This window comes from Arachis hypogaea, chromosome 17, assembly GCF_003086295.3.
Source record: "Arachis hypogaea cultivar Tifrunner chromosome 17, arahy.Tifrunner.gnm2.J5K5, whole genome shotgun sequence".
Classification (NCBI taxonomy): domain Eukaryota; kingdom Viridiplantae; phylum Streptophyta; class Magnoliopsida; order Fabales; family Fabaceae; genus Arachis; species Arachis hypogaea.
The window spans coordinates 85,176,742-85,187,508 of NC_092052.1; the positions used below are offsets into that span (position 1 = coordinate 85,176,742).

Genomic DNA, 10,767 nt, shown 5'->3' on the forward strand with positions numbered 1-10,767 from the left:
CTGGCGTTTAACGCCAGAAATTAGCACAAAGCTGGCGTTAAACGCTAGAAATGGGCAGCAACCTGGCGTTTAATGCCAAGATTGGCAAGCAAGGGGCATTTACACGCCAATATGGTGCAGGGATGAGAAATCCTTGACACCTCAGGATCTGTGGACCCCACAGGATCCCCACCTATCTAATCTCTCTCTCTCTCTCTTCTTCACACCTTCCCATAACACCCTTCCCCAAATACTCTTCCCCATCACCTCTTAACCACTCACACATCTCCATCTCCTCCATTTTCTTCTTCTTCTCCTCCCTTCTTTCTTCTTTTGCTCGAGGACAAGCAAACCTTCTAAGTTTGGTGTGGAAAAAGCATTGCTTTTTGTGTTTCCATAACCATTTATGGCACCTAAGGCCAGAGAAACCTCTAGAAAGAGGAAAGGGAAGGCAAAAGCTTCCACCTCCGAGTCATGGGAGATGGAGAGATTCATCTCAAAAGCCCATCACTAAGAAAATGATGGAACAAACAAGAGAGCCCACTCATGGACCTTAACAAGAGCATTCCACTATCCTCCATAAAATTAGAGAGGACCAAAAGGCCATGAGAGAGAAGCAACAAAGGCAAGGAAGAGACATAGAGGAGCTAAAGCACGTCATAATATCTTCAAGAGGAAGAACAAGCCACCATCACTAAGGTGGACCCATTCTTTAATTTCCTTATTTTTTACTTTCTGTTTTTCGTTCCTAATGCTTTATGTTTTATTTATGTTTGTGTCTTATTACATGATCATTAGTGTCTTAGTGTCTATGCCTTAAAGCTATGAATGTCCTATGAATCCATCACCTTTCTTAAATGAAAAATGTTTTCTGAAAAAGAAAAAGAAGTACATGAATTTCAAATTATAAAACAGATTAATTATTTTGATGTGGTGGCAATACTTTTTGTTTTTCTGAATGAATGCTTGAACAGTGCATATTTTTGAATTTGTTGTTTATGAATGTTAAAATTGTTGGCTCTTGAAAGAATGATGGAAAAGGAGAAATGTTATTGATAATCTGAAAAATCATAAAAATGATTCTTGAAGCAAGAAAAAGCAGTGAAAAGCTTGCAAAAATAAAAGAGGTGAAAAAAATATAATAAAAGGAAAAGAAAGAAAAAGAAAAAGCAAGCAGAAAAAGCCAATAGCCCTTTAAACCAAAAAGCAAGGGAAAAATAAAAAAGGATCCAAGGCTTTGAGCATCACTGGATAGGAGGGCCCACAGGAATAAAATCCTGGCCTAAGCGGCTAAACCAAGCTGTCCCTAACCATGTGCTTGTGGCGTGAAGGTGTCAAGTAAAAACTTGAGACTGAGCGGTTAAAGTCGTGGTCCAAAGAAAAAAGAGTGTGCTTAAGAGCTCTGGACACCTCTAATTGGGGACTCTAGCAAAGCTGAGTCACAATCGGAAAAGCTTCACCCAATTATGTGTCTGTGGCATTTATGTATCCGGTGGTAATACTGGAAAACAAAATGCTTAGAGTCACGGCCAAGAATCATAAAGTAACTGTGTTCAAGAATCAACAATACTAAACATGGAGAATCAATAACACTATCTAAATTCTGAGTTCCTATAGATGCCAATCATTCTAAACTTCAAGGGATAAAGTGAGATGCCAAAACTGTTCAGAGGCAAAAAGCTACTAGTCCCGCTCATCTAATTGGAGCTAAGTTTCATTGATAATTTGGAATTTATAGTATATTCTCTTCTTTTTATCCTATTTGATTTTCAGTTGCTTGGGGACAAGCAACAATATAAGTTTGGTGTTGTGATGAGCAGATAAGTTATACGCTTTTTGGCATTGTTTTTAGTATGTTTTTAGTATATTTTAGTTAGTTTTTATTATTTTTTATTAGTTTTTATTCAAAAATCACATTTCTAGACTTTACTATGAGTTTGTATTTTATTCTGTAATTTCAGGTATTTTCTGACTGAAATTGAGGGACTTGAGCAAAAATCTGATTCAGAGGCTGAAAAGGACTGCAGATGCTGTTGGATTTTGACCTCCCTGCACTCAAAGAGGATTTTCTAGAGTTATAGAAACCCAATTGGCATGCTCTCAATTGCGTTGGAACATAGACATCCTGGGCTTTTCAGAAATATATAATAGTCCATACTTTCCCGAGATTTGATGGCTCAAACCGGCATTCTAAGTCAGCATAGAAATTCTGGCGTCAAAACGTCAGAACTGGCATGAAAGCTGGAGTTAAATGCCCAAACTGGCACAAAAGCTGGCGTTTAACTCCAAGAAAGGTCTCTACACGTGAAAGCTTCAATGCTCAGCCCAAGCACACACCAAGTGGGCCCCGGAAGTGGATTTTTACACTATCTATTCTAGCTTACTCATTTTCTGTAACCCTAGGTCACTAGTTTATTATAAAAACTACTTTTAGTGATTCATCTTGTACCTCATGACACTCTACACATTTCATATTGTATCTTCTACGGCATGAGTCTCTAAACCCCATGGTTGGGGGTGAGGAGCTCTGCTGTGTTTTGATGAATTAATGCAATTACTACTGTTTTCCATTCAATCACACTTGCTTCCATTCTAAGATATTCACTCGTACTTCAACTTGATGAATTTGATGATCTGTGACACTCATCACCATTCTCAACCTATGAATGCGTGCCTGACAACCACCTCCATTCTACCTTAGACTGAGTGCTTATCTCTTAGCCTCCTGGTTCAAATCAGAGTCTTCGTGGTATAAGCTAGAATCAATTGGTAGCATTTTTGAGATCCGGAACATCTAAACCTTGTCTGTGTATTCTGAGTAGGATCTGGGATAGGATAACTGTGACGAGCTTCAAACTCACAAGTGCTGGGCGTAGTGACAGACGCAAAAGGATCAATGGATCCTATTCCAGCTTGAGTGAGAACTGACAGATGATTAACCGTGCAGTGACGGTGCATTTGGACCATTTTCACTGAGAGGACAGATGGTAGCCATTGACAACGGTGATCCACCAACATATAGCTTGCCATGGAAGGAACCTTGTGTGCTTGAAGAAGAAGACAGTAGAAAAGCAGAAATTCAGAAGATAGAGCATCTCCAAAACCTCAACCTGTTCTCCATTACTGCATAACAAGTATTTATTTTATGTTCTTTTACTTTTTACAATTAAATCTAAGAATTGTTGATATCCTGACTAAGAGTTACAAGATAACCATAGCTTGCTTGAAGCCGACAATCTCCGTGGGATCGACCCTTACTCGCATAAGGTATTACTTGGACGACCCAATGCACTTGCTGGTTAGTTGTGCGGAATTGCAAAAGTGTGTTTATGATTTCGTGCACCAAAAGCAATAAAAAGTATGACCAGCTAACCTCTCAAGCGTCTGATCAATGAAAAGCAGGGGGAAGTGATCCTTCCTTGTAGCAGTGTTGAGCCTCCAGTAGTCTATACACATTCTCCATCCTGTGACTGTCATTGTAGGAATTAGCTCATTCTTTTCATTCTTGATCACTGTCATCCCTCCTTTCTTGGGAACTACCTGCATAGGGCTCACCCAAGGGCTATCAGAAATAGGGTAAATAATACTGGCTTCCCATAGTTTCATTACCTCTTTTTGGACCACCTCTTTCATAGTTGGATTGAGTCTCTGTTGTGGTTGCACAACCGGTTTAGCATCTTCTTCAAGAAGGATCTTGTGCATACACTTGGTGGGACTAATCCCCTTTAAATCACCAATGGTCCACCCAAGAGCTATTTTATAGCTCCTGAGCATTGTAATAAGTGCATCTTCCTCTCCAGGCTTCAAAGAATGAAGAGCTAATAATCACCGAATAGGAATCATTTTCACCCAAGAACACATATTTCAGAGAAGGAGGAAAGAGTTTGAGCTCAAGCTTGGGGACTTCCTCGTCTACTTTAGGCGTGTTCAATAGCTCTTTTTTTGGGTGGTGAATCATCAAGTTCAACTAATTTATACTCAGAAATAGGATCCAGAACATCATCAAGTACCTCAGCTTCCAGTACCTCTTGAACTAGTGGTTCAACAACATCAGCTCTCGTAGACCCTTCAGAATTATTAAGGTGTTTGAGTGCTTCAAATACATTAAGGACCACCTATTTTTCATTGACCCTCAGGGTTAATTCACCTTTTTGCACATCAATCAAAGCTCTACCTGTAGCTAAAAAGGGTCTACCAAGAATAATAGAGGACTTTGCATCCTCTTCCATATCTAATATAACAAAATCAGCAGGAAAAATAAATGGTTCTACTTTCACAAGTAAATCCTCAACAACACCCACAGGAAATTTAATAGAAAGATCAACAAGTTGAAGAGAAATACGAGTTGGTTTTACCTCCTCAATTTGAAGCTTTTCATCACTGAAAGTGGCATGAGATTGATGCTAGCTCCAAGATCACATAAAGCTCACTGAATAGCGACATCTCCAATGGTGCAAGGAATGACAAAGCTTCCTGGATCTTTCATCTTCTCAGGAAGGTTATGTTGAATAATAGCACTACATTCCTCGGTCAACACCACTGTCTCTTGTTCCTTCCAATTCCTCTTGTTAGTCAGCAATTCTTTCATAAATTTAGTATAGGGAGGCATTTGCTCAAGAGCCTCTGCAAAAGGAATGTTGATCTACAGCTTCTTGAAGACTTTTAAAAATCTAGAAAATTGCTTGTCCTTGGAAGCTTTCTGAAGCCTTTGAGGGTATGGCATTTTTGGCTTGTACTTGGGAGCCTTGGGAATGGGTTGTCCGCACGCTTTGGAGGGGCGTGCTCCACTTCGTCCTTCTTCTCTTCTGGAGCTTCTTTTTCAACTAGCTCCTCATTGACCTTAGTATCAAAACCAGCTACTTTACCACTTCTCAACTGAATAGCCTTGCAATCTTCTCTTGGGTTCACCACTGTATAACCAAGAAATGTACTTGAAGACCTCTTAGGTATTTGCTTGCTCAACTGCCCCATTTGCACCTCCAAGTTTCTAATGGAAGCTCTGGTTTCCTGCATAAAACTATTCATAATTGTCTCCCAATTAAAATTCTGCTGCGGCTGAGAATTTGCCTGCTGAGGTGGTTGTTGTTGATGAGACTGAAATTGGCAGTTATTATGATTATTCTGCTGAAAACTGCCTTGAGAATTATTGTTGAAATTCTGATATCTCTGAGGTTGGTCTCTCCACCCAAAATTCAGGTGATTTCTCCACCCTTGATTGTAGGTCTTAGAGTATGGATCATTATTGGGGTGTCTAGGAGCACTCCCCATGTAATTGACCTGTTCAGAAGAAGATTGAGCATAATCATAATTCTCATTTTGCATAAAATTACCAGTCATGTCATAAGAGGCTTCTTGGGGTGCATTCTGAGTGTTGACAGCTGAAACTTGCATTCCACTCAACTGTTGAGTAATTAGACTTATTTGCTGAGACAAAAGTTTGTTCTGAGCAAGAAGAGCATCAACAGCTTCCACTTCTAAAATGCCTCTCTTTTGAGGGGTCTCAGAGTTCATAGAATTCCTGTTGGAAGAGTATAAGTATTGGTTGTTAGCAACCAACTCAATAAGCTCAGTAGTCTCCTCTGGTGTCTTCTTCATGTGCAAAGAACCACCTGCAGAATTATCTAAGTGCATCTTGGACATTTCACAAAAGCCCTCATAAAAGATGTCCAGCTGAGTCCATCTAGAGAACATGTCTGGAGGGCATTGTCTAGTCAGTACCTTGAATCTCTCCCAAACTTCATAAAGGGTCTCACCATCTTTCTATCTGAAATTCTAAACCTTCACCCTTATCTTAGTCAGCTTTTGAGGTGGGAAAAATTTTGTCAGAAATCCAATGATAACTTTATCCCAAGTATCCAGACTCTCCTTGGGTTGAGAATCTAACCATAGCTTTGCTCTATCCTTCACAGCAAATGGGAAGAGTATGAGTTTGTACACCTCAGGACTCACTCCATTAGTTTTCACAGTATCACAAATCTGGAGAAAATTAGAAATAAACTGATTTGGATCTTCTTGAGGGAGTCCATGATACTGACAATTTTGTTGCACAAGAGTAACTAGTTTTGGCTTCAGTTCAAAGTTGTTTGCAGCTATAGGAGGCACCATGATACTTTTGCCATAAATATCTACAGTAGGAGTAGTATAAGAGCCAAGCACTCTTCTAGGTTGCTCATTTCCATTTAGATTTGCCATATTGGCATTAGTAGCATTATTATGATCCATAGTGGACTCTGCAGCCTTGTAAAGTCTTGCTTGTTGCAAACGCCACCTCAAAGTCCTTTCAGGTTCAGAATCAAAGTCTAATAGAGGTTCTTTATCCCTGTTCCTGCTCATAAACAGATAGAAGACAAGAAATAATGGGATTCTCTACGTCAGAGTGTAGAGAATTCTCAGTGAGGTAACATGTGCAAAGAAATAAAATAAAAATACTAAATAAATAAAAGAGAAAAAAATTGAAAATGATGACTAAAATCAGACTGAAAATTTTGAAAATTAAGAGGAAAATTAAACAGAAAAATTAAAATAAAATTAACTAGGTGATACCAAACTTAATTTCAGAAATTAAGGGAAAATACTAATGCTAAATTTCGAAAATACTACGGTAAAAATTAAATAAAATTAAAACTAGAATGCTTAATCTAAGCAATCAAACAACGAATAGTTGTCAATCACAGTCAATCCCTGGCAACGACGCCAAAAACTTGGTGCGGAATTTATAACCACAAACTACTGGCAAGTGCACCGGGTTGTACCAAGTAATACCTAAGGTGAGTGAGGGTCAATCCCACGAGGATTGATGGATCAAGAAAAAATGGTCACGTGATTTGCTTAGTCAAACAAACAGAAAATGGTGTTTTGAAAGTTCAATTGAATTAACAGTAAATCAGAGAATCAGAAAGCAGACAGTAAACAAGTTGTGAAATATATATGGAGAAATAGTTAAGGCTTCAGAGATATCTATCTTCCGGATTGACTTTTCTTACAAACTATTTTAATCATGCAAGATTCAATTCATGGCAAACTATATGTGACTAAACCCTAATTCCTTAGACCATTTTAGTCTCCTCTAACCTTCATCAACCGCCAATTCCTTGGTCACTTAATTCCAATTAGAGGGTGAAGTTCAATTCTAGTTTATATGCCACAGAAACCCTAATTACCCAAATATAAGAGGATTATATGTCACATATCCCGTTAAGTCCAGATAATTAGTGATTTAGGAGAATATATTTTCAAGCTGTTGTTCAAGTAAAGGGTTTTTCCAAGTTATACAAGAACTCAATTAGAACCAAGGTCATACTTCCGTTCCACCCAGATTCATAAAATAAAGAACGAAAACAATTCTTGAACTATAAATCAGTATGTGAATTAAAATAGAAAAAAAATAATATCAATCCATGCAATAGATAGAGCTCCTAACCTTAACAGTGGAGGTTTAGTTGCTCATGGTTCAGAGGAAAAACTAGGATTCAGAAAATTGTAAATTGCGGAATGAGGTAAAAGAGAAGAAAAGAGCCCGAAGGGGTGATTCTTTTTCCCTTTTATATCTAATCCTAATTAATGTAAAATATATTTTCAAAAAACTAAATTCTATTTTTTCCTAATTAAAATAATAAAAGTTTAATTCAAAATCACTGATTGATTCGTCTAGCCTTGTGTAGACGAATTGGGGACCACCTTTGCCTAACGGTGTGGTGCCAAACTTGGGAGAAACCATGTTTGGTGTGGAGTAGGCAGAGCTTCCCTTTTGCTTCTTGGGTTGTGGCGCCGAACTTGGAAAGATCCAAGTTTGGTGTGGAGATTGTGTGTAATGCTTCCTTTGGACTCTTCAGGTTGGCGCCAAACTTGACAATGGTCAAGTTTGGCGTGGAGTGGTGCGTGCAGCCTTCCCTTGGATCCTTTGAGTTGGCCCCGAACTTGAGTAAATTCAAGTTCGGCGTGGAGATTGCAGTAGGCTTTCCTTCATTGGCGCCAAACTTGAACTCTTTCAAGTTTGGCGCGGAGCTTCACGCATGCATTCCTCAAGCTTTCTTATTGTGACGCCAAACTTGGGGAATCCAAGTTTGGCGTAGGTGAAGCAGCTTTTAGTTCTAATCTCTCCTTGCTCCATCCTTGGCTCCAACTCTTGTTAAATTTGTCCAAAATGCTACTTGAAATAAACAGAATTGCACACAACTCAAAGTAGCATTCATAGTGGCTAAAATATATTAAATATTGATTAAACTTATCAATTCAAATACATATTCAATAGGAAAAGATAGAGATGATGCTCACGCATCACAACTCCATGATCCTTGTATGGCCTTTCCTAGTTACTGCAAAGGCCTTGATAGATGTTGAAAAAGGATAGATGATCTTGATGCTATTGGAAGATCATATCCTATTCAAGATCCCCAACCCTTACTCTCTCTTGGATAAAGGAGGTACTGATGACAAGTCATCTTATGCTAGTTTCACAAGCATTTTTCATTTGTTTCATTAAGTTTTATGCACTTTCTTGCACAATAAGTAAGTAGTTGGAGTGGAATTTCATTATTATTTTGATTCAATCAAACATCATTTATTTTACACAAAATCATGAGATTTATGCAAGAATTAAGTGAGTATTATGAAAAGGACACGCACGCGTCAGAGACGCGTACGCGTGAGTGAATGAACGCTGCGCTCACTTTGAGAACGCAACATTCCCCTGGAAGCAGCAACCAAGTGTAATGAGCGGATATTTTATACGCTTTTTGGGTTAATTTCATATAGTTTTTAGTATGTTTTAGTTAGTTTTTAGTTTATTTTCATTAGTTTCTAAGAAAAATTCATATTTCCGGACTTTACAATGAGTTTGTGTATTTTTCTATAATTTCAGGTATTTTCTGGCTGAAATTGAGGGAGCTGAGCAAAAATCTGATTCAGGCTGAAAAAGGACTGCTGATGCTGTTGGATCCTGACCTCTCTGCACTCGGAATGGAATTTCTGGAGCTACAGGAGTCCAATTGACGCATTTCCAATTTCGTTGGAAAGTAGATATCCAGGGCTTTCCAGCAATATATAATAGTTCATACTTTGCTAAAGGATAGACAACGTAAACTGGCGTTCAACGCCAGTTCCATGTTGCAGTCTGCCATCCAGTGCCAGAAACACGTTACAAGTTGGAGTTCAACCCCAGAAACAGGTTACAGCCTGGCGTTGAACTCCCAAAACAGCCCAGGCACGTGAGAAGCTTTATTGTCAGCCCCAGCACACACCAAGTGGGCCCCAGAAGTGGATTTCTGCACTATCTATCATAGTTTACTCATTTTCTGTAAACCTAGGTTACTAGTTTAGTATTTAAACAACTTTTAGAGATTTATTTTGTATCTCATGACATTTTAGATCTGAACTTTGTACTCTTTGACAGCATGAGTTTCTAAACTCCATTGTTGGGGGTGAGGAGCTCTACTGTGTCTCGATGAATTAATGCAAATATTTCTGTTTTCCATTCAAACATGCGTGTTCCTATCTAAGATATCCATTCGCACTTCAACATGAATGTGATGAACGTGAAAATCATCATCATTCCCCCACGAACGCGTGCCTAACAACCACTTCCGTTCCACCGTAGAATGAATGAATATCTCTTGGATCTCTTAATCAAAATATTTGTGGTATAAGCTAGATTGATGGCAGCATTCAAGAGAATTCGGAAAGTCTAAACCTTGTCTGTGGTATTCCCAGTAGGATTCAGGGATTGAATGACTGTGAGGAGCTTCAAACTCGCGAGTGCTGCGCGTAGTGATAGACGCAAAAGGATAGTGAATCCTATTCCGGTACGATTGAGAACCTGCAGATGATTAGCCGTGCGGTGACAGCACACCTGGACCCTTTTCACTGGAAGGATGGATGGTAGCCATTCACAACGGTGATCCACCAACACACAGCTTGCCATAGGAGGACTTGCGTGCGTGAATCAGAAAACAGAGGAAAGTAGAATTTCAGAAGACAAAGCATCTCCAAAACTCCAACATATTCTCCGTCATTGCACAATAAGTATTTATATTTATGCCCTCTCACTTTTTACAATTGAACTTAAAAAACACTGTTGTTGGCATCCTGACTAAGAATAATAAGATAACCATAGCTTGCTTCAAACCAACAATCTCCGTGGGATTCGACCCTTACTCACGTAAGGTATTACTTGGACGACCCAGTGCACTTGCTGGTTAGTTGTGCGAAGTTGTAAGAGAGTAATGTGAACATTGACATTACAATTTCGTGCACCAAGTTTTTGGCACCGTTGCCGGGGATTATTTGAGTTTGAACAACTGACGGTGAATCCTGTTGCTTAGATTAGGAAAATTTTGTCTTTTGGGTCAGAGTCATTTATATTCTTTTCAAAAAATTTTTTCAAAAAAAAAATATTTTTTCTTAGTTATTAAAAATACTTCTTCAAAACAAGTGTTACATTTACAGCTCAATTGGCTAGAGCATTGGTCTATGTTCTTGATGATTGGGCATCGGTTTTATTAAAAATATTTTTCAAAAATAATTTTTCTTGATCTTGTGCCAAACTTTAAGTTTGGTGTTTTCTTGTTAATCTTTCTATAATTTTCGAAAATTTTAGTTTGGTTTTCTAAATTTTAAGTTTGGTGTTCCTTCTTCATGTTCTTGTTGTTCTTGTGAGTCTTCAAGGCGTTCTTGAGATTTTCTTGTGTCTTGATCTTAAAATTTTTAAGTTTGGTGTTCCTTGGTGTTTTCCCTCCAAAATTTTTGAAAACAAGGAGCATTAGATCTAAAAAATTTTAGATCTTGTGTTAT

General features: G+C 38.5%; 1 non-coding gene across 1 annotated transcript; it reads left to right on the forward strand.

Moving 5' to 3' along the window:
* The first annotated feature begins 5,665 nt into the window (after nt 1-5,665).
* On the forward strand, nt 5,666-5,772 carry LOC112768655 (small nucleolar RNA R71). Its single transcript, XR_003186058.1, has one exon. It is a non-coding gene; the product is annotated as a small nucleolar RNA R71 (small nucleolar RNA).
* The last annotated feature ends 4,995 nt before the right edge of the window (nt 5,773-10,767 follow it).